Consider the following 25767-nt stretch of genomic DNA (forward strand, 5'->3'; position numbering starts at 1 on the left):
TTTTTAGAGGTGTCCATTCCTCTTCAACTGTACTGCCAAGTGAGCTGCTCCTTATTGTTGTAACTAAAGGCTTAGAGAACTTCAACCATCTCTCGTCATTCCTTAGTACTTTCGTATCCCACTTCGTTATGTATTGGTTCTTCCTGGCTAATGTCTACTATATTGTGATCTGTGTCTGTTCCTGTGAACGCCTTAAAATCCAGTATCTGATTTCAGAATATGTGTCTGACCACGATGTAATATAATTGAAATCTTCCGATATCACCTGGCTTTTTCCGAGTATACCTCCTCCTCTTATGATTCTTGAACAAAGTATTCGCTATTACTAGCTGAAACTTGTTGCAGAACTCAATTAGTCTTTCTCCTCTCACCTGCCTTCTCCCAAGCCCATATTCTCCTATAGCCTTTTCTTCTACTCCTTCGCCTACAATTGCATTCCAGTCTCCCATAACTAATACATCTTCACCCCCCTTTACATATTATATTACCCCTTAAATATCCTCATACACTTTCTCTATCTCTTTATCTTCAGCTTGCGACATTGGCATGTATACCTGAATTACTGTTGTCAGTGTTGGTTTGCTGTCGATTCTGATAAGAACAACCCTATTACTGCACTGTTCACAGTAACACACTCTCTACCCTACCTTCCTATTCAACGAATCCCACTTCTGTTATACCATTTTCTGCTGCTGTTGAAATTATCCCATACTCATCTGGCCAGAAATATGTGTCTTCTTTCACTTCACTTCAATGACACCAACTTTGTCTAGAATGAGCCTTTGCATTTCTAGTTTCAGTTTTTCTCGTTTACCTATCACGGTCAAGCTTCTGAAATACCATGCCCCAACTCTTAGAACATTATCCTTTCTATGATTATCCAATCTTTTCTCATGGTGACCTCCCCCTTGGCAGTCCCCTCCTGGAAATCCAAATGGGGGACTATTCTGGAATCTTTTGCCAGTGACACTTCTTCAATTACAGACCACATGTCCTGTGGATACATGTTACATGTCTTTAATGCATTGGTTTCCACTGTCTTCTGCTTCCTCATGCCATTGATCACTGCTGATTCTTCCACCTTTAGGGTAGTTTCACACCCCTAGCACAAGAGAGTGCCCTGAACCTCTGTCTGCTTCTCCACCCTCTATGACAAGGCTATGGCAGAATGATGAGTGACTTCTTATGCTGGAAGTCTTGACTTAGGTATGTGTTAATCTGTCTTTGAAAGGTAATTTTAAAAACCTGCCTTTACTTCCTTTCTCGTAAAGTAATTAGATTAGATTTAAACATTGATTATTCTTTTCATTAAAATGTGTTGTAGTGACATAGTTGCTGAGCTGCATTAGAACAATTGTGTATTCAGGGTTTGTAACAAGTTTGATAAGTCGGTTTAGCTGACACTAAATCATTTGCAAAATATTGTTTTGTAACTGCACCATAACCATCTTTGAAATCCACTAATCTTCCAAATTTAAAAATCATATCCCCTTTAGTTACTTTAAAAATGATGGATAATTCCTTATTTAATAAACTAAAGTAGTATAATTAAACTTTCGATTATTGAATAAATTTTATTCTAATTGATTTTTTACATTTCCTAAGTTTATTATTTCAGTATTCATCCATCTTTAGGCTGGTGCAGTTTACTTCAAAAAATGTCATTTATTAAATTTAATACATAATTAAAGTTATTCTTATCTGACAATAGTTTTCAAATAAAAATACATAAATGACCAAAAGTTACTTCATCAAAACTTTGAACTCGTTGAAAATTATACACAACTCATTTGAACCAGGATGTTATACAGCTCTTCAGGAATATTTCCAGCAAATGAATCAAACACAAATTGTTTTTATTTTTATAATAACAGATCCAGTGAGCACCAACATGATTAGAAATATCTAAATTTATGCTCCACATTCAACACCTTTGGGTGTATTGGGCAATTCATTAACCATGAATACCCTAAGAAAGTATTTCATTTTTAATTCCTTAGCTAGTTTTACTATCAAAATTACTTGGACAGAAATCGATTATTTTTTGCTTCTTTTTACTTTTTTCATTCCACCGTCAGTTCTCTTTTCCATTGGCAAAATATCTCTTTTTTGTTGAAGAATGAGAACTTCACTCTGCAGCAGAGTGTGCACTGATATGAAACTTCCTGGCAGATTAAAAGTGTGTGCCGAACTGAGACTCAAACTCAGCACAGGCAAATTCTCTACCAACAGAGCTACCCAAACACGACTCACACCCCGTCTTCACAGATTTACATCTGCCAGTACCTCGTCTCCCACCGTCCAAACTTAATAGAAGCTCTTCTGCAGATGTTGCAGAACTAGCAATCCTGACATTCTAATTCCTAACCAGCTTTCTTTTTATTTATCACTGCATTTGCAATGGCTCCAGAACCAACAGCTAGGGAACAGGAAAACAGAGTTTATATTTTTAATAACTCTTTCAAAAGAAGCAACTATTCACGAAATTCCCATGGAGTAGATTCATACGAGGAAACAAGAAATTTTGGAGTGGACAGTGTATGAGTACAATGTAACTATACAATATTAAAATGGAATAAGATTTTTTTTGGTTACAGGAACCAGAGGTTCAGAAAAAATATAAAAAAGAGAAGATAGTTTACTAGGTTACGAAAGAACATAATTCGGGATGTTTTGTTTCTTTTTTTTTCATTGAAGCGAAGTGTTTCAGTAAGGGAATTTTCTGAGATCGAACGGAACGCCATTACTCAAGCACACAGAAGTATCAACATGAGGTAGCTGCTAGGAGTAAACATTACGATACAGTTGATCACTAACAAGAGAGCGACATCAACACTTCTGTTGCAAGTTCAGTGGAATATTGTTTGATGATTGCAGACTAACCTGCCTCAGTTACCCTCATAACATCGTGTAAAAAACGCTAAAGAGGACGGACGCAACAACGCATATCAGGGGGTTCACCACAGCAGTTAATACACTGATAGAAACAGCTGAAACAAATGTAAAAGAACGGAAGACAACTCGTACATAACGAAACCGAGTCAGTCATGGTGAATGATGTCAAAAAACAGAGCCTCTCCTCGACACCATAAATACTCCATCTCACTAGAATAGAGTCAATCAATCAGTAGGATCGATGGAGTTCATGTCGTTCACACTCGATTCCCTGATGATTGTACTGTGATATCTTGTGTATGAGATTGTTACAGTACCGCTCATACTCTTACGAGATGAATACCGATCGGTAGCCACTGGTGATAAAAGGCAGCATCTAGTAGCAGCCCCCACTGATGGATAGTCCAGTGGGCTACCATCAGCGTGAGTAGTATGTGGGTCACTTGGGAACACCTCCCTCTTCTAGGGTTAAATTCGACCATAATTCTATTTAACTTTTAAGGTCCTATTTAACCTTAAAAATCAATTCTCAATTTTTTATTTATGGTTCAAGTTCACCTTAAATTCATTTTATTTTTAACCTTGTTTGTGGTTAAAACCAACCACACAAACACCAATGGGGTTTTCAAAACTAAGGTTAACACAACCATACAACACAATCAGCAGTTATGGTTCAAACCAACCACACTCTCCCCAATGAGGTTTCCAAAAGTATATCTTGTTTAAGGTTAAAACTAGCCATAAAACGTAATAGAAAATAATGAACCTATTTTATGGTTCACCCAATCTTGAAAAGTTAACCTATTTTAAGGTTAAAACTAAACTTAAAAAACGTCATAAGATTTTATTAAAAAATATGGTTCAAAGTCATCATAAAAAACATTCAAAAATGTTGAGAAAGAGTGTGGCTAATCTTAATCTTAAACAAGATTTAAATGTGTGGTGAGAACCATCCATTCTATTTAAATAAATAATTTCACAAATGTGAAATAAAAAGTGGTAATGATAATGGTTAATCTTAACCTTAAAATGTAATCGAAGATTTTTTCAAAACTTATTCCTACACCAAACCAACCATCTTCTAGGCTCCTATTAACCTTAAAAATTATTTTACTTACCTGTAGGATACGCTCCAAGTCAACCTTAATACAATTATTTATCTTATGGTATAAGGGTACCATTAACTTAATTATCAGTCTAGATATATTTTATGGTTAACATCAACCATAATATTATTTCAAAATAATTTTTGACATTATTTCACACATCCTTATTTTATAGTTAAAATCAACCTTAACTTATATTTACTTTTAAAGTCCTAATTAACCTTAAAAATAATTTCATAGAACACCGGTAGACCAACCTCTTTTACAACTACTACAAACCTCTCCTACCCATGTATTGTTCTCTTTGTCTCCATTACAATTCTCGTTCTTTACTTTTCCATTCTTTTTCTCTTTGGGTGTAACCATCAATTGTTCTGTTTAACGCCGCTATACGAACATCTTTCTCTTGTAGTAACATTTTTTGATATCTACTTTTAATCACAAGTTTTTCATTTTTAGTCATAATTTTATCCATCTTTAGTATCAACTTCTCCACTTGACTTTCTAATTCATCAAAGTCTTTTAAACAACATTGTGGTGATAAATCACTATAAACACACTCTAAGATCTTAAATTCTAATTCCTCTAGGGCTACTTGGACACGGCATACTAGATCAATACTACTATTATACGAGGGCTCCATATTTATTATTTATTTTAATTTATATTAAAAAATCAATTCTAAATTTTTGCAAAACTCCAACTCTGTGGAGAAACACCTAACCGCATTAAGTTTTAATGGTTCAAGAAACAATTAAAATTAAAACATCTCAGTAATTAAGCTATGCTTAATTAAAAGTTCTCAGTAATTATTCCATGCTTAAGATCATAAGTCAAGTTTCTTTTACCATACATAATTATGTATGCTAAAGTGTTGTCAGGAATTGGTGAATTAAAAGTAGCTGACAATTTCATGGCAGTTTTTTGTGCAGTGACAACATTCTTTCTCCTGCTCATATTTATTACATATACAGGGTACGAATTAATGAAATTGTATGCACTAATTTTATGGTCACCTTTCAATTCAGTTATTCTCTTAAAGTCTGCAAATGCATTGTATGCCTTCAAACAAGTGTCTGGAGAATCTATGTTCCACAGTTCTTCAGGAAATATCTCATTTCTGCCATTCTTTAGATAAATGTTTTGGAGATGCACATGATCATACACTGATGAGTCTGCATTTGGTTTCCTTTCCTGTTGGTCTGAAACACCACAAATACAAAATAAGGCATGTCAAACTCCATAGAATTGTAGTAATTCGTTATGTCTAGCTCAAAGTTTCTCTTACCACTAATTCCTGCTATTTCCTGCGTCTGAAGATCAAAAAATGAAATCGGAATCTTAGGATCCTTTAGCATCTTTTCTCTTAGCTCTAATTCATAGTTAGGCTCATACTAACAATAGGTACTCTAATCTCCATATTTGTAATGGTTACTTTACCCAACTCAGGTCGAGAGCCTTCAATATCTGCACCACTATTATTTTTTGAAAACCATCTAAACAAGGCATCGCCAGCGTTTGCGCTTCCCACAAAAGTTACTGTTAGGTCTCCTTCCCACATGATTTCTTTGTAATCTTTAAAAAATCCACCCAACATTTTTAATGGATACAGTACCTCGTTTTCCTTTTTTTGTAACTTACCATTGTTAATGAAATTACCCTCGAATCTAATGTCATCGTCGAGAGAAGAAGTAAGGTGGTATAAAACCGTCGACGAAATGCTTGGATGCTCTAACCTGTAGATTATGTGACCTGTTTTCTTAACAATTACTGCACTCCATAACTGTGTCGGAAAGTTGTCAACGAGTTTAACATTCGATTTACCTTCGTAAGAAGTGTAATCTGATCCATTTGCGTGAGTAACATTATAGGTCATATACAAGTAAGCATTGTTGTTTAAATTATTCCTAGTCTTCTCATTTACTGGAAAAGACTGCCACTGATAACTTTCTATTTTATTCATTTTATTTACTGCAAGATTTTAATTAAAACATTTCTAAAAGAACTGTTACCGACGCTCCTCCAAAATCTACCGCAGCATCATTTTCATCCGTTACACTTACTTTCAGGTTTTGAACTTTATCGTGCACAGGGAAAAATAATGGATAACACGGTTCGTATATAATTGGACTGCCAAACTGTAAGTGACCACACATTTCCAACTTGGGTTTAAAACAAGCAATAATATTTGTCTCTCGATGAAAGTGGTCAGAATCCTTTACAAACATACCATCAGCTAAGTTAAAATGCACTTTAATTTTTTCAAATGGGATTATTTTCGGTAGCTCATTTGCTACAACTTTTGTTGCAGGTTCCACAATTTCGTCTCTAAAACCTAGCATCCTCCCAATACTACATTCCTTATTAAAATACAGCTTAAAGTCTAAGCTTTCTATCTCAACTCTATTTAGGATTTCGTTAGCCTTAATCTTTATATTACTAGCATTGAAAGGTTCCTGGCTCTGAATACACCTCTCTAAATTGTCTAGACTGTACTGCCCTGATGGAATATTTAAAGTATTAACCACACCATCTTTCTCATAGTGTAATCTGTTATTATCCTTTGTGACATTTGGAGTTAAGAATGTTGAATAAAATCCGACCAAACCAACCTTTGTATACATGTTTCTTATTGGTACATTTAGCCTCTTTTTTAAGTTTGAGGATGTACCACTAATTTCAAAAATTCTATTCATTTATTAATTAAGTAATAAGTAGTAAATAAAAAAGTAAAATGACTGATTGGGATCCAAAGATCAGAATTCGAGAAAAACGAATCAAAAGCAGACATGGGAAGTTATTACCTAGTTCAATTCGTTGCGCCATCGTTGGACCAAGTGGATGTGGTAAAACAACTTTAATGGTTGATAATTACCTTCTGTGCCCTGGATGGCTTAACTGGAACACCATTAAACACTTGTACATCTACTCGAAAAGCTTAGAACAGTTTAAGTACAAACATCTTATGGAAAAATGTGAAAGAATTGAAAATGAACACAATGAGAAGGTAGCTACATTTGTTAGTAACTGTGATGACATTATACCATTAGACGAATGTGAAGAGTGCTCCGTTGTAGTGGTTGACGACTTTATATCAGAAAACCAAGATATTGTAAGAGAATACTTTACCAGAGGAAGACATAAGAACATTGACTGTTTCTACTTAGCGCAAACGTATTCTAAAATACCCAAGCAGTTGGTGAGAGACAACCTTAACTTTTTGAACATATTTAGACAAGATGACATTAATTTGAAACACATCATCGACGAATTTGTAGGTGGAGACTTTAAATGGAATGACTTTAGAGAGCTTTGCAGTAAGGTGTGGAACGAGGACTTTGGATTCATAACTGTTGACATGACTCGAAAGCTGTATGACGGTAGGTACCGTAATAAAATTAAAACTTTTATCAGATTTTAATGGTTTTTTAACCATTAAAATACCACATTTTTTCTGTTTACCCAACTATTGTGTGAGCTATCAAAACCTAGCCATTTAACAAATACTTTGTCACCCTTTTTTCTTAAAACTTTTTCTACAAGATACACATCTGGATACTTTGTCTTTTGTAACTCCTGTTCGTAAAAACTTCCTTTAATTTCTTCTTCACTTGTATCTTTTAACTTGTATGTAGTCGGACTTGTGTTATTAATCTGAGTCACTTCAAATATTTCTGTCGACCAATTAGCAGTATAGCCTTTCTCGAACAAGCCTTTAAGTTTACTTATCCTAACTTTGTCACCTATCTTGAACTTGGGTGCATCTGTTTTGAGTTCCGCTGTAAAAGCGGCCTTCACCACCTTTTTTGCATTCTTTTCATCTACCTCTATAGGTTTCATCCCTATTGTCCTATGTTTTCTGTTGTTGTAGTCATATACCAGTTTAGGTAGTAAGTCAACCCACTTTTGATTGCCCTGAAGAGCAAATTGTTTCCACATTCTTTCCTTTAAAGTCCTATTGAACCTTTCAACTACTGAAGCCTTAAGTTCTGTAAACGTAGAGTAATGATTTACACCTTCAATCTTCATGAGCTCTTTAAAGTGTTTATTGTAGAATTCTTTGCCATTATCTGTTTGTAAGTGTTTTGGCTTCCTTTCTTGTAGTATACCTTTAAAAGCGCTGGTAATACTTTCACCTGATTTATCTTTAACAGGAATAGCCCAAGCATACTTTGAAAATACGTCTATTACAGTCAGTAAATACTTCATACCGTTGTTGAATTTTGATATACCTTTAAGGTGACCAGAATCCATCTCAACCAAGTCAGCTTGCCACAAATCATCTATACCATAGGATGTAACAGGTTTTCTTGGAAAATTCTTTCTCAGTGGTTTGTGAAGCTCATGTATAATTTCTTCACGAATACTTTTACTTGTCGCAGACATTAATTTATTTTTATAAACTTACTTTTCTTGGTATTACACACCCCACAATAGCCCTCAATCCTATGACGACCGTTTTTCGTGGCAACAGTGTGAGGCTGAAGTGTAGCAGTAAATCTCTTGCACCTTAGACACCAAATGTGTTTGTCATCCATCATTTATTTAATTGAAAATTAAAGATCAAGATTCTAAGTCCTCATCAATAGCATCTTTAAATGATGCTAGTTCGCCAAATAGTAAGAGTTTTACGTCCACAGGGACTGTCTTCGCCGACTCTTTTAGTCTTACTTTTAGGAAATTTCCTTTATGAATTAATATTGGGTTATGCTTATTCTCAATTACGTGTACTTTGTTATACATACTTACTGCAACATCAAAATCATTAAATGTTAAATCTTTGTTTATATCTTTTCCAATGACAATAACTTTTTTCAGTACAAAATCATACTCGAAGGTGTACATTTGTTGTTCTAATCCAGTCATAAAAGTGAATTCAACTATTTGTTTATCACATATTTTGTTCAGGCCTTGTTCAGTTCTGTTGATGTATTGTGATAAATCACCTTTTGTATAATAATCTGAGAAAACTTTTTCTAGGTCCTTTTTACTGTAATAATGGTCGAGGTTGGTTTTACTTACATAATTATTAAGGGTTGTTAGTATACTTGTGTATTTGGCATTAGCAACATCATTAACAGCATCGAGCTGGCTTTTAGTGACTGCATCATATCCACCTATGGCATCTGCTATGTTTACAATGCGCCTTCCTTTCAATGATACCCAGTTCTTTGAAAATGAGAAATACTTCTTAATATTAAGTTTACTGATACTAGATTCTAGTCCGTTTATAACTTTTCTGACATCGTCTAGTTGTTCAATACCCTTCTTTACCTTATTTCCAAAAATATCCATTTATTGTATCAAGAATTTTAATAAAACTCCATCCATCTGTAAATAGCTTCAGTACCATCACACACAAATGACCGCATATAAACTGATCGAAATTCTGAATTCTTTCTGAGTTGTAAAACAGATTGTCAGGACCCAGGTATTTCACTAAAGTTTATGGTATACTGCCACCGAATGAGTCAAAAACGTATTTTTCATCACCCTTCTTGAAATAGCATATCCAGTGAGTACCTACGTGATCAGATGTATCCAAGTTAACTACCCCTGATTCTACTTCTTTAGGTTCTAACGGTAACTCGTCGGCCATGAATACCCCTCTAAAATTTTTGATTTTTAAAGACTTTGCTAACCTCTCTATATCATAGTTGCTCAACGGGTGATCATATTTTTGCACAATTTTTTCGACTTTTTTCGACTTTTTTCTTTAAAAAAATACCATATCCCGCTTTCTTTTCCATTTCAAGATTATGCCTCTTTTGCTCTGCTAACTCTGCGTCTTCCTTTTGCTTTTTGTGCACAGCACTTGTTATTGCCGCAGCACCACCAGCTAAAGACCCGATTGCTCCCAACGCTGCAAGTATCTGTGGTAGAGATCCACCTTCGTGCTTATTCAATCCAGAACCTTCTTTCAATATCTTAGAGTTTAGGTACTCGAGTATCTTCTTCACAACAGGTATAGAAAATGTTATCAGTAAGCTACCACCTTTTTTAAGTTTATTAGCTTTCTGTTTCATTTGAGTCTCTGTAAGATAAGCATCTAGAAAGCCATGATTTTTCAGGTCGTCATTGGACAGTTTTATTTTAATAGATTTCGCTCTCGGATTCCCACTTGAGGGAATGTTATAGTCAATACTAAATCCTCTCATTTATTATTTCAATTAAATTAAAAATTTTAGTGCTACACTCATATTAAATTTTAATGGGTTGTGACCCATTAAAATTACAACTCTTCATTCACATTCACAATACCCATCCATTATCATCTAACCCTAGACCTAGCTTCCTTTTCCCAAACATTATTCCAGTTACAGCTGTTGAAGCTAATCTTTCTCCTAGGGAAGCATCTTTACTGAAAATCCTTTCCTTTGCCGCTTTCTGCAGTTCTTTATCAGCTTGATGTCTTTGTTCCAAATCTTTATGATCCCTGTATGCAATATCATGCCTTTTGCAAGCTTCATCTAGAGGATTTATTCCAGCATCTCCTCTTTCTAATCGTTCTTCTAGTTTGGTACCAGGGCCGCAGTAATTGTATCCAGGTAAATGCATTTCAACAGGAAGATTATTAATTAACGTGTTCACTAAGCCCTTTCCATAACTTTCTGCCTTCCAGAATGTATGAGGGAGATTGTTTAGAAATCTAATTAGGTAAGGTATCCCCTTTGGATTATTTACTATGAAGTCATTAAATTTACTCGTAAGCATCTTGGTTATTCCAACCTTCTCATTGTGGAAGTTATTATTTCCCGCATTCTCTTCACCATGAATAACCATTAACCTATCAATTAAATCTCTGACGTCATTCATCCACATGTACTCGACTGGTTTGTCTGTATACCTCTTTACAAAACCCATACCACCCTTTGTGTTTGGCGAGTTACCACGTTCTTTCTTGAGTGACTGCCATATTGGTTTAATGATGTTGTTGTATTTTTCGCTACTGCTTGACTTGGGTTTATTCCCCTTTGGATCATTGTTCTGATATATCGCATTGGTAACCTTCAGCATAGTTGTATAGGTATCAAGATCGTCAGATGTGTACTCTTCAGGTGATACGGTTTTCTGAGTCAGGAGCTTCATAAACCCATTGGTGGCTTTAAAGGAGTTACCCTTCACCATAATATTATCGTTGTTGAATGTTACTTCGGAGTCACCCATGTAATGCCTTCCATTGTCAAAACGGAGACCAAAAATTGTATCACCTAGAGTGCCTAAGTATTTTGAAACTTTTGGGCCCAGGTAAGTTGTTGAGTAGTCTGAAACAGCCTTCATCTTCTGCCGTTCCTCGTCTTCAATTTGTTCCAACATAGGCTCCAACCTCTTACGTGTCTTTGGTGTGATGGCGACATCAACAAATAAGCTTCTCTCAAACGATGTTACCTCAGGAGTAGGTGGTATAGGGAACATATCGTCAAACCCCCCATCGTAAGGTAGTAGCTGCTTTTCAATCTCACGATTTTTTTCTATAGCATCAATAACGTCCTTCCCTATTGCATCTAATTTATCGATAACTGGATGGTCCTCCTTTTTGTATTTTTCGTATTCGGTTATAGGCTTAATTTTCCATTCTTTAAATTGGTCTTTGATTTGTTCAAATTTATTTCTGTTCTTTTTTGCTTGCTTAACAAGCTTTTCATCATATTTTGCAAACATTTATTTAAGGAAAAATAATAAAATTATTCGTTGGGACGTTGACGTTGGGACGTTTGGACGTTGACGTTGGGACGTTTGGACGTTGACGTTGGGACGTTTGGACGTTGACGTTGGGACGTTGACGTTGGTACGTTGGAGATTTTAAGGGTAAAAAACCATTAAAATCAATTTAAAAGAACTCAATATCGTGAATCTATAAGTGATGTCTTAGGTTGTTCTGTAACCTCCACTCCCTATATATATGTATTTAATTTAGGTTGTGTAAAAGACCTTAAAAAATCAGATATTTTTAAAGATATATAACAACCAAATGGCGGTTAATGGTTAGTAAAAATATTTATATATGAAGAATGCTCTTTTCATTTACGCTAGAATGAAGTGACGTGTCTCGCCTCTTGCGACATCTTCACGGCCAAGGCTGCTCCGACTGCGATAGCCAGCTGGGAGGCCAACGGTGAAGGTCGGTCCGCCGATGTCATGAGTGCCTGCATTAGTCACAACAGCGCCGCTCTAGCGTAATAATTTAACTTAAATGTATATTATTCAGTTAAACGTAAATTTTCAACTAATAAATTGTTGTTTTTGGATGTTGTTGTGTATGTTACACTACGTAATGTAAGTAAAAATATACGGTAAGTCGGATGAAGCGTAATGCTGAGAGGGAGAGAGAGAATAAGATTAATAGCTTACTCGAATGCATTTGTTTCGCCAGCGCGGTAGCTCAGCGCGTTCGGTCAGGAAGACTGGCCACCTTTCTGAAGAAAAAACTGAGTAAAGTTTTCGTCGTGGAGTTTTGAGTGACGTCATGAGACGTCCGCACTGATCCGCTCTCCATCATCTGCTAAGAAGTATGGGACGAGACGTGGTAACAAAGAGGAAAAAAACCCTGTGGGGCAGAAGAACAAGGACGACGAAGAAATGATACAAACAAAAGACCCCACAGGGTTCCTCAGCGCCGAGGTTTTGCTGTTTTCGACAAAAATTATTTTTTAATTAGATAATACATATAATAAATGTCTGTGAGCAATAAACTAATACCTCCTTGTAGCGTGACGGCTATAATGAAAGGCGGCGACAAGTCAGCAGTACTTCCTTTTGATATAAATAAGGTGTCAGAAAATATGTTGTTTCCCGTTTTTAATTATCTGCGCAGCCTTCAGTATTTACAACTGATTATTATGGAACATGTAGAAGACGAGAGAGAACTCAACGCAATAGGTGAAGGTATGTCACAGCTAGAAAAACAATTTGAGAAGTTGATGGTTGGAATAATACCACATTATAATTAAATTAGATGAAGATATTATTTTTAAGGTCTACGAAACCTTAAAACTATTTGTTGAAGGTAAACGAACTGTACGTATGTACAAGTAGGAAGATATTTCGAAATCATCGATAATAGTAAGTACTTGCTTGTTATTGTACACTAGTTTGTTGTTTTGTATATCAGTAATTGCTTTCATTTTTTATATACAAAAATTAAAAAGACTATTAGAGAACTAGACGTAAGTGATTGACTTGTATCTAAATATGGTCAAAATCAACCATAAAATATTTGAGTAGTTTATCTAAAATTATGGTTAAATTAAGGTATAAATACCCAAATATTTAGGTATAAAAGAATATGAAAAGTATAATAAATGGATACTCAAACAAAGCGAGAAATTCTCTATGTCGCCTTATCAGAAGAATTGACTAAAGATGGTATAGATTATACCATTAAGGGGTTAAAAGCATTTATAGATCAGTTGTCTGACTAACAGGTTCACAAGCTAATACAAACTAAAACTAAAGAAGAATGGCTTGCTCTCTCCACAGAAGACCGCAACAAATTCGAACTAATACCTCCTTGTAGCATGATGGCTATAATGAAAGGCGGCGACAAGTCAGCAGTACTTCCTTTTGATATAAATAAGGTGTCAGAAAATATGTTGTTTCCCGTTTTTAATTATCTGCGCAGCCTTCAGTATTTACAACTGATTATTATGGAACATGTAGAAGACGAGAGAGAACTCAACGCAATAGGTGAAGGTATGTCACAGATAGAAAAACAATTTGAGAAGTTGATGGTTGAAATAATACCACAATCTGACTCTGAGGCTGAACAATCTGACTCTGAGGCTGAACAATCTGACTCTGAGGCTGAACAATCTGACTCTGAGGCTGAACAATCTGACTCTGAGGCTGAACAATCTGACTCTGAGGCTGAACAATCTGACTCTGAGGCTGAACAATCTGACTCTGAGGCTGAACAATCTGACTCTGAGGCTGCACAATCTGACTCTGAGGCTGAACAATCTGACTCTGAGGCTGAACAATCTGACTCTGAGGCTGAACAATCTGACTCTGAGGCTGAACAATCTGACTCTGAGGCTGAACAATCTGACTCTGAGGCTGAACAATCTGACTCTGAGGCTGAACAATCTGACTCTGAGGCTGAACAATCTGACTCTGAGGCTGAACAATCTGACTCTGAGGCTGCACAATCTGACTCAGGCTAAATTCAAATATTATTTTTAAGGTCTACGAAACCTTAAAACTATTGGTAGCAAGTAGTAAGAAGATTTTTTCGAAATTAAAAAAATGAATTTTTATTTAATTTTTTTATTAAAATAAATAAGTAAATAAATGAATATGTCGGAAGGAAATAAATATAGCTATGCAGGTAAATACTGCAACAAGTGTGGAGTGGACATCACTTATAAGAATTGGTCCAGGCACTTGAAGTCAAAGATTCATCTTAAGAATGACCCAAACAATGAAGAGAAGGAGGAGAATAAGAAGAATAAAATATACTGCGAAGATCTTAAGATCTTGGCTAAGGATTATAATCTTAGTGGTGTTTCGAAAATGAAGAAATCGCAACTTAAAGAAGCTTTGGAAAAGACTAAGGACATGTTGTACAAGAAGCAGGATTTGGAAAATCTAAGGGTACCACAGCTGCGAGAGATTGGAAGAAATAATAACATTAAGGCGACTGTTAGGATGAGGAAGGCTGAAATAATTGAATCCATTTTGAAGACGCAAGACATTGTCTTTCGTAATAAGGTAGCTCAAGAGTTAGGCTTTCACGAAGACTTGATAGAACCACCCAAGGAAGAAAGAAAACCACCCTACAAGATCACTGAAACAAACTCACGGTTCATTAAGAAATTTAATGCCACTGAAGTAGACTACACCATTTAAGTTGATAAGTTAATGCAAGTTGAGAACGCCATCAACGCAATGATTAAACTGGCCAAAGAGAAAGGAAACTACAAAAAAGGAGACAAATTAACAGTAGTAGCAAGCAACCCAAATTTCCATCATGATATTTCAACCGTGGTACAATCTAATGTTAACGCCAGATCTTTCATGAGTCATATCGGTAGAATTCTATCTTCTAACGAGAACTTAAATATCACACAGACCAGGTTCAATATTAAGATTCTGAATGTACCTAGAGGTCAAGGCAGGTCGAAAATTATAAATCTGTCTGAAGATGTGAGAACAAAAAGATGCATCACCCAAATAAAGAACAAAGATAACTTGTGCTGCCCACGAGCCATAGTAACAGCCCTGACCTACCACACGAATGAGGTTCTCGGTAGGCAACTGAGTCCCATGGATATTAAACAAGTCAGAATGGGTAGACCTATTCAAACTGAGCTAACCCTAGAGCTGTGCAAGAGACTAGGTAACTACAACGAAGAAGGCTTCACACTAGAGGACATAAAGAACGTAGAAGAATTGTTGGGTATTCAGATAAAGGTTGTGTGTGCTGAAAATTTTAATTCGGTTATATACTTGGGCCAGGAGAAGGATACTAAACTTTATTTATACAAAAACGGGAACCATTTTGATGTTGTAAACAGTATGAAAGCTTTCTTGGGTAGTGTATATTACTGCGATAGGTGCGATGCACCTTACAATAACAAGGATAAGCACAAGTGTAAGAAGAATGTAAAGGTGTGTATTTTGTGTAAGAAACCGGCGCACTCCCCCGAAGGTAACGATAAAGTTTACTGTGAAGATTGTAATAGGTATTGTTACTCTCAGGAATGCTTGAATCATCACTCTGAGGTTTGTAAGGCTGTTTACAAGTGCAGAGGGTGTAATATCATTCTTCAGAGATCTAAAGAGCATAAATGCGGATACTCCTTTTGCTACAATTGTATGGAACCTTATAAGACTGGTGAACATCAATGCTACATACAACATAAACATCAGAAAGGCGGAAGGTGTGAAAGTCGGTGTATTTGTAAGGCTACCGATAAGGAGAGCTTTTTGGAACACTTTGTAGCTAAAAACATGGATAAACTTCTCAAAAATGTTAAGCTCACTACCCTTCAAAGACAATTTGGTAATGGAGATATTTCAGAACAAGAGTATAAAGTACTCTACAATAATACACTGACTGAAATTATAACGTTATTCAATGGTTGCCGTTACACAGAAAAGTATATCTGGTTCGACTATGAAGCTGAGCAAGATACTGGAGTGCACATCCCCAACCTCGTAGTGGCCCACTATATTGACGGTACCAAAGTTTCCTTCAAAACAAATGAAGAGTTCTGCAAGTGGTTGATTTCTAAGAACCACCAAGGGTACACGGCTACTGCACACAATGCGAAAGGCTATGACTCACAATTCATTTTAAAATACTGTATAGAGAATACGTTGAAACCATACACTATATACAATGGAACAAAGTTGATGATGCTAGAGGTAAACGGACTAATAAGCATTATTGATAGCCACAATTTCGTAGCTTCTCCTTTGAGTGACTTCCCTAAAACATTCGGGCTAAAAGAACTTATGAAGGGTTACTTCCCACATTTCTTCAACACAAGAGACCATCAGGCTTATGTAGGACCTATTCCTGAGACCAAATACTATGGCGTAGACACGATGAAGACAAAAGCTAGAAAAGAGTTTCTTGAGTGGTACAACAATAAGGTTAAAGAAAATTACGTGTTTGACTTTCAAAAAGAATTTATGGATTATTGTAACTCTGATGTAGATATTCTGCGTAGAGGTTGTTTAGAACTAAGGAAACAATTTTTAGAAATTGCTAACATAGATCCATTTCAGTACATAACTATTGCAAGTGTTTGTATGGGTATTTATAGGTCCAAGTACCTCCAGGAAAATACTATTTATTTATTTATTTATTTATGCATTTATTTTACCTGGCAAGATTAGGGCCTTCAGGCCCTCTCTTACACCTAACCAGGCATACTCAGGTTGAACGAGTTACAGTTTCTACTTAACATTAAGGACATATAGCCTATTATGCAGTATTGATGTGAAACAAAAAAATAGATATTATAACAGTAGTACAATGATAATTATAACAATAAAAAATAATTATAACAATCAATAATAATAATAATAATAGTAATAATAATAATAATAATAATAATAATAATAATAGTAATAATAATGACTATGTATATGAAAGTAAACATACTTTTCTTTTCTAAATGTCAGTCCCATTGTTAGTTGGGAATTTTCTCGTTATGTTCTTGCAGCTTGTGAGTTATTCTCATCGAGCAGAGACATAAGACGATAGAATGGGGTGAAAGAGATATATAAGAGGTAGATAGGTTAGAGGAAGAGAAATAGAACGGTAAAATTAGAAGCTGTGATGGAGAGGAGAAAGAAAGAGATGGGAGGGGCACAAGAATGGTGGTTATACCGTCCCTAATATGTAAGCTTTGAGTTCCCTCTTGAATGTTGAGTAGTTCTGGATAAGACGCAGATCACAGGGGAGCGCGTTCCATTGTCGTATGGCTGAGATGGAGAATGACACGGAGAAAGATTTTGTGTTATGTAAAGGTACAGCCAAGATGATAGACGTATCCGATCTGGTGTTGCGATTGTGGAATGATGATAGGTGTTTAATGTGAGAAGATAAGTATTGGGGGCACCAGTGGCTAAGAAATCGATGAAGTAAGCACATCGTGTGGAGATCGCGTGCCGTATGTGGGCGTATCCAACCTAGCTGGGAGTATGAAGGACTGATATGATCATACAACCGAATATTGCACACGTATCTAACGCAAGCATTCATCACTAGCTCGAGGCATCTAGAATTTTCACTATTTGTGCCGTGTTGAACTACATCGCAGTAGTAAAGATTAGGCAAGACTAGTGTTTGGACTAATTTTTGTTTAACATGGGTTGGAAATATTTTTCTAAACTTTTGAATTGCATGTAGGGAGGAGAGCGATTTCCGGCAAGCTGTGACTGTTTGTTCTTCCCAGTTTAGGTGTTCATCCAAGATTATTCCAAGGTCTTTTACTGTTTTTTGGTATGGTAGTTGGGTACCACTGAGGAGTATTTTAGGGACTGTTTCGCGAAAGTACCGGCTGATTAACTTTGGATGAGATATAAGTATGACCTGGGATTTCTTGGGGTTTAGTTTCAGACCTAGGTTCTGCGCCCATCGAGAAACAGAGCAAAGATCTGCGTTCATACTCCCTACTGCGCCAGCAATGTTTTTGGGGCTTGCACTTATGTACAGTTGGATGTCGTCGGCATAAAGATGGTAGTTGCAGGAGTGAATCACTGAAGAAATATCATTAATGTACAGTGAGAAGAGTAGTGGACCAAGGACGGAGCCTTGGGGAACTCCAGAGCGCACGTTTTTCCATGATGACTTTTCCGACCCACAAATGACTTTTTGACTTCTGTTTTTGAGGTAGCTGTCGAACCATTGTATTGCACTGTTTGAGAAATTCAGCTGTTTCATTTTAATTAGTAATATATCGAAGTCAACTGTGTCAAAAGCCTTGCTAAAGTCAAGCAGTGTTAGGATAGTAGCTTCACGTCTGTCCATAGCATGTTTAATGTCATCAGTTACTTTGATTAATGCGGTTGCTGTACTATGGTGCTTTCGAAAGCCTGACTGATATTCGTCATGGATGTTATGAGTTTTGAGGTAATCCGTCAGTTGTTCATGGACAATGTGCTCTAGGGCTTTAGAAATTGCAGGTAGTATGCTGATCGGCCTGTAGTCACCTGGCGACTTAGGGTTGTCAGTCTTGGGTATAGGCTTAATTAAACTTTGCTTCCACTCAGTAGGATATGTACTACTGACAAGAGACAGGTTGAAGATGTCTGTGATAACTGGAATAATAGTGTCTACGACGTTCTTAATCATGCCATTGCTCACTCCATCATTTCCTACTGCCTCGGAAGAGATTCTCATAATTGCCTTGTGTACTGTGCCGGTAGTGACATGTTTTAGGAAAAACTCGTCTCTCGAGAGATTCATATCTTGGGGCTGGTAGTTTGTCGCTGCGTGGCAGTTTGCAGCTGTTGAGAAGAAATCGTTTAATTCTTCTGCAGACGCTTGATAAACAGCGTCAGGTCTTCGCTTCCCTATACCGAAACTGCGCAGCTTTTTCCACAGTGCAGCAGGTTTTGATATGCCGCATACGACAGAGCGGGCATGTCTGATTTTGGCATTCCTCACGCTTTGCTTGGTTCTGTTTCGGAGTTTCCTATAAGCTTCGTACGCCTCGGGAGTTGGGTTACGCTTGAAGGCCCTATGTGCAGCATCACGTTTATTCATTAACTGACGTAATGCAGTGGTGAGCCACGGAGTGGGAGCTCTCTTTACCTTAACAGTGCGTTGAGGAGCATGTTTATCATACAGTGCAATAATTTTGCGACATAATTGCCGAATTTTTTCGTCTAAAGTCGGTTCATCGTTTATATCATGCCAAGGGATGTCTGAGCAATCCTTTTGAAGAGCGTCATGGTTAACATTTTTTAAGTTTCTGTAGGTTACCAGGTGAGATTTTTCTTTGGTAGTATGCATTGAGTAATTTAAAAATATCACGTCATGAGCAGAGAGTCCCGGAGCCGATGTCTGATTGGCGCGGATTATTTTATCTGGTCGCTTTGTTGCTATTATATCTATGATTGTGTGGCTGTGTGGCGTGTGATGAGTTGGGTCCAGCGGTGTTAAACTCATATCATTGGAGTGGAACAGTCGCCTTAGTTTTTCGGCAGAGGGAGATTTTAACTGTAAGTCGATGTTTGTGTCGCCCATAATGATTATGTGTTCATACTGTGTCACGAGTGAGGACAGGGCAGACTGAAAGGAGGACATGGCACCGACGTTTGGAGGTTTATAGATTACTCCAATTAGCAGTTTCTGATTTGATGTATTTATTTCGAAAAACAAGAACTCTGCTTCTCCTTCGCCCTTTGCATCCGATGTGCATAGCACAGTAGGTGTCAGATCAGAGCGAACATAGGCACCCACACCACCCCCGCGTCGTGTTTCACGATCTGCCCTTAGGAGAGAGTAACCAGCGATTCGGATAGCGTCGGAAGAAATGTTTGGTTTCAACCAAGTTTCAGAGACGAGGATAATGTGGAACAGCGATTGGCAGAACAGGTCACAGAACTCGTCGAAGTGAGCCGTTAGCGACTGCGCGTTCGCGTGGGCCACAAAGAGCCCGCCGCCGGAACCGGTCCGTCCCATTGTGGCCGCCTGTAGGACCGAGCGCGCTCCGTTTACCTGCTGGCCGGAAGAGGGACAAAAGCTGGATTTCGCGGGGCAAGACATATTTACAGGTGTGTCCAAGGTCGTGACTGACTCAAGCGTCTGTGGACTAAAGGTGAAAAACACGCTGGAAGTATCGAAGAAGGGAGTGAAAAGAAAGATGGTAAGTGGCAGTAGTAGTTACGAAAAAGATAGTAGTAGTAGTAGTGGTAGTGGCGAAGATGGAAATAACAGATATAGAAAGGCGGTTGTAAGGAGATTCCTGTTAATGGAGGATGTTAATTCCCATTTGACTGACAATATGAATATACATGAGCACTTATAATAGACAAATAAAGAAACAATATTTTTGTGAAACAATTGACTGATTTTAAATAGAGTACTTATGGTACTTATAGAAATAACGGAGCAGTATTTAAGCTAAAAAAAATGAAAAGAAAGAATAAAAAATTAACTTATATTAGACAGATTACAATATGAGACTTTGTGTCTCGCGAGATTTCGCTCAGTCTTTCAGTTCGAACATGTTTGTCACCGTTTTCCTCCCTCCTTCCGTCTTGATTACGATCCTGCCATCCTGGGTCCATACATTTTGAAGGCCAAACTGTGTGATCGCAGCGTTCAAAACTTTTAGTCTTTCGCGCGTCAGATCTTCCCTCAGGGTAACCCCACTCTTGGCGAGTTTTCTTTTCTGAGCAAACACTTCAGCTCTTTTCCGGTAAGACACAAATTTAATTATTATGGGCCTGGGTTTCATGGCACCTGGTATCCTGCGCCCAACACGGTGGCTTCTGTCAATATCGGCCACGTCGATCTGCACGCCAAGTTTCTCACGCACGAGGCTAATGGCCAGATCGTCGGTGTTTTCGCGATCGTTTTCAGCTACCCCGAACAGGCGCAAGCTGTTCCTTCGCTGATACTGCTCAATTTCATCGGTGGCAGCAGACAGTTTAGCCTCTAGGTCGGCGGCTTTTTTCTCTTGTGCGGCCAGGGACTTTCTAAGAGACTGGATTTCGGTGCTGTTGCGCCCGACAGACTCTTGTAGTTTGTCCATGACCGCGGCCGTCATGGAGTCCGTGATGGACTGGACGATTACGTCTAGCGTGTCTTTGCTGTGCAGCGCCGCACTCACCTGGGACCGGACGAGCTCCCCGATGTCGGGAAGCGGGGCCTCACCTGCCGCCGGAGACCGGGCGCCCGCGCTGCCTGCGCCCCTGTAGCCTCGCCTGCTGCCGCTTACTCGTGCTCTTCCCATTTTTCACTCACTTATCACTTATCACTTGTGGTAATCAACGGAGAACAATACACCACGGCAAGTAACACTTGTTTAGTCAGATGCACACGTTGTGGACTGCCGCACTTCTCTGTAACACCTTCAATGAGCGGAAAAACTCGCGAGCCGAAGAAACGCGCGTCACTCAGTGGCCGCCATATTGCGTTAACCCATGGCTGTGATAAAAAGTGACAAGAAAGAAATGTATAGTAAAGAGTCGATAACCTGGCTCAACACCTTCGGGGGTGTACAACACGCTTTGAATGGTGGAGAAGTAACGATTCGTGGGGCAAAAGTAGATGGATTCAATAAGGACACTAATACAGTATACCAGTTCCACGGCTGCTTTTGGCATGGATGTCCTGATTGTTATCAAGAAGAGACTATTAACAATGTTAACCATGAGACTATGGGAGACTTGAACGAGAAAACAAAGCGAAGAAGTTACCAAATTAGGGAAGCAGGATACAACCTTGTCGAAATGTGGGAATGCAAGTGGGCTAAGAGTAAAGGATACAACAATATTACTCCAATTGTTGAGCCCTTGAACCCTAGAGATGCTTTCTATGGAGGAAGAACAAATGCAAGCAAGCTTAAAGTGTGTAGTAAAAAGCTGAGATACATAGCTGTATGCAGCCTCTACCCTACAGTTCAGTATTTTGATTACTATCCTGTCGGTCACCCTATAAAATTATACAAACCTAAGAGGTACAACAAAAATTGGTACGGTTTGATTAAGTGCAAAGTATTACCACCGCGCAAGCTGTATCATCCTGTTTTGCCTATTAAAAAGGATAAGTTGATATTTGGGTTGTGTGGAAAGTGTATTGAGGAAAAATGTGGTGCTTGTCAGCACACAGATGATGAAAGGGTGATAATAGGAATGTGGACTACAGATGAAGTGAAGAAAGCTATAGAGAAGGGGTATAAAGTGGTACAAGTATACGAGGTTTGGCATTTTGAAGAAAAGAGTAATGATCTGTTTAAAGGCTACGTCAAAGACTTTATGAAAATTAAGCTAGAAACGAGTGGGTGGAAAGAAGACTTTGAAACTATTGAAGAGTACACCACAGCGGTTAAGGAACATCTTGATATCGATCTGAATCCCGAAGAAGTGGTTCCGAATCCTGGTAAGCGTGCCGTTTCAAAGATTTGCTTAAACTCATTGTGGGGTAAATTCGGTCAAAGACAGAACTTGACCCAAAGTGAATACGTAGTGGATGTAGAGAGGTGGTACAAAATAATGTTAGATGATAGGGTTGATATAAGCAATATGATTTTTATTAATGATAATATTGTACAAGTCACCTATAAGTACAAAGATAATTTCGTTGAAGACTCCTACTCAACCAATGTGTTTATAGCAGCATTTACAACTTCTAATGCGCGCCTACGGCTTTATGATATGCTAGACAGGCTAGGGTCAAATGTGGTCTACTATGATACTGATAGTATTGTTTATATTGATGATGGTACCAACACTGTTGAAACTGGTTGTATGTTGGGGGAGTGGACTGATGAACTGGGTAAGGATGATCATATCACAGACTGGATTTCTACAGGACCTAAGAGCTACGGGTACGTGACATACAAAGGAAAGGAGACAATGAAGGTAAAAGGTTTCACGTTAAACTATGAAAACTCTAAAGCATTGAACATCAAAACTATGAAAAATATTGTGGATAAGGACATCAATAAGGTTAAATTGAAATATAAAATGATTACAAGAGATACAAAATCTAAACGCTTGATTAATAAGGATGTTAGTAAAGAATTCAAATTCGATTATGATAAAAGAATGATTGAGTCTGAGGTCAATGGTATTATTGAAACATATCCTTGGAGATATTAAATAACAAAAGAAATAGCAAAGTAAGATAGACACAATCTTGAAACAGATTAAGATAAATAGACAAGTTAAGGTTAAAAGAGGCTATAATTGGTAAGATAAGTTAAGGTAAGGTTTCACCTTACATAAGATTAATATAGGTGAAATAAGTTAAGGTAGACACAAACCACAATCTTAAATAAGATTAAGATAATTTTTTATGGTTAATAGGACTTTAAAAAAGTGTTGGTTAAGTATAGGAATAATTCTTGAAAAAATCTTCGATTACATTTTAAGGTTAAGATTAACCATTATTTGTACCACTATTTATTTCACATTTGTGAAATTATTTATTTAAATAAAATGGATGGTTCCACCATAATTTTTAATACTTTTTAAATCTTGTTTAAGATTAAGATTAGCCACACTCTTTCTCAACATTTTTGAATGTTTTTTATGATGACTTTGAACCATATTTTTTAATAAAATCTTACGACGTTTTTTAAGTTTAGTTTTAACCTTAAAATAGGTTAACTTTTCAAGATTGGGTGAACCATAAAATAGGTTCATTATTTTCGATTACGTTTTATGGCTAGTTTTAACCTTAAACAAGATATACTTTTGGAAACCTCATTGGGGAGAGTGTGGTTGGTTTGAACCATAACTGCTGATTGTGTTGTATGGTTGTGTTAACCTTAGTTTTGAAAACCCCATTGGTGTTTGTGTGGTTGGTTTTAACCACAAACAAGGTTAAAAATAAAATGAATTTAAGGTGAACTTGAACCATAAATAAAAAATTGAGAATTGATTTTTAAGGTTAAATAGGACCTTAAAAGTTAAATAGAATTATGGTCGAATTTAACCCTAGAAGAGGGAGGTGTTCCCAAGTGACCCACATACTACTAGCGTGCCAGCCAGGGACACTGTCTGCTCTAAGCCCCATCGTCGCTTGGAACAAATGGCCGACCGACCTGTGGACCAGGATCAGAATTCAACACGACCTCACAGCATCCTACATCCTGATCCATCTGGTGGGACAACACGGGCAGGACCTGTGAATGTCAGAGGTCTCTCAGAACGGCGTGTGAGACACAATGTACATATGCCGTGGTCACATCTCCGCACAGAGCTTCGGACAGGATGTGCCTTCCACAGCACAGGCGGCAACCTGGTTTACTAGGAGTCACTGCCCTCCATGCAGGGCTGATGCAGCGAGCTACAGCAACCTGAGCCATCCACTGAGTTTAGTAGGTTCTTCGCCTGCTTGCTAAGTCACCAGCCGCCGCTGAAGATACGGCAGTTAGTTGTAGACAGAGAAATAAATGAAGTAATATTTAATTCTGTTTTACTGTGTCTAGCGACGCCACACAGGTTGCTCTGCATTCATTCTGGCAAAGGGATTTCTAGCCAATGAACTGGCGACCCCTACAACGACGATCCACTCACACACGTATCAGTCACTATGAATACGCTGGGGACACCTCTATCCTCTTCACCACACCTCAACGAACAACAAATATTGCCTCCAGCTGTGTTCACACCCACGCGTTCGGACGAAGCACAGCACTACTGTTTCAGCCACCCCCGCCGTCCACCACGGTAATTACAGGACTATATTCTGGACTGAGTGAAGGCAATGTGCTTTCTTTCAGCTGTGCTCCGTACTATGGGAGGAGGGGGGGGGGGGGGGCTTTGTGGAGACTGCAGACTGTGAAGCAATCAAAAAGCATTACAAACGTAGAACCTCTGACAAAGTAACCTCCCTGGCACTCTTTGTTTCCAGCACTCTGACTTAACTACTGAACTGTAAATATGTGCTTTTAGCTTGTGCAGTGTTGTTAGCAATAATTTGTGCTTTGTCAACCATCATTTCCGGTTCGTGTATTTAAGATCCCTACTGCGATAACTACAATCCAAAAGTGGAAAATGTATGAAAAACAAAATAAATACATAAACATATGCACATTCATCCTTTATTCATGCTTATATCTTCATATTTACGCAGCAAGATGTCTAAGAAACCTTCTTTCACGTTAGCAAAACCCCCTGATTCGAGTTCCAGCATGCCACACTGTTTTGATCAGCCAGGAAGTGTCAGTTATTTCTTAAAAAGTCTAATCATGTTTCAGCATATTTGTGAAACGACTAGTCAGCTCTTTTCTTCGGGTCTCATTTTCTAGAATGTTGGGTTCTGCAGGACCTTCTTTACATTATTACATAGCTCGCTGAAGTTATTTTCGTGGTACCTAACCTCATCTGCGTGCTCATCTCTTTGAGGAACACATACAAAATCATAGTACACGTTTCTAATAAGAATCAAGAGCATGTTGCAACCCCGAATTTCACTACAAAAGTTCCTTAACGGAGTCTTTCTGTTCAGCTTCAGAAGAAACAAATGACGCACGAAGAAGTATTAAAAAATCTTCCGCGAACTGGAATTATAGTGAGCAGTGAGTTTCATCACAAAATCTTAGTTTAAAGATTAGGTATTTACCTGCGA

General features: G+C 37.7%; 1 protein-coding gene across 1 annotated transcript in view; it reads right to left on the reverse strand.

Annotated features, from left to right (window-relative positions):
- Positions 1 to 25767, reverse strand: part of LOC126354409 (solute carrier family 22 member 7-like) — a 237948-nt gene that overhangs the window by 211957 nt on the left and 224 nt on the right. The gene's annotated exons all lie outside the window — the stretch shown is intronic.

This window comes from Schistocerca gregaria, chromosome 3, assembly GCF_023897955.1.
Source record: "Schistocerca gregaria isolate iqSchGreg1 chromosome 3, iqSchGreg1.2, whole genome shotgun sequence".
In the NCBI taxonomy this organism is placed as follows: Eukaryota; Metazoa; Arthropoda; class Insecta; order Orthoptera; family Acrididae; genus Schistocerca; species Schistocerca gregaria.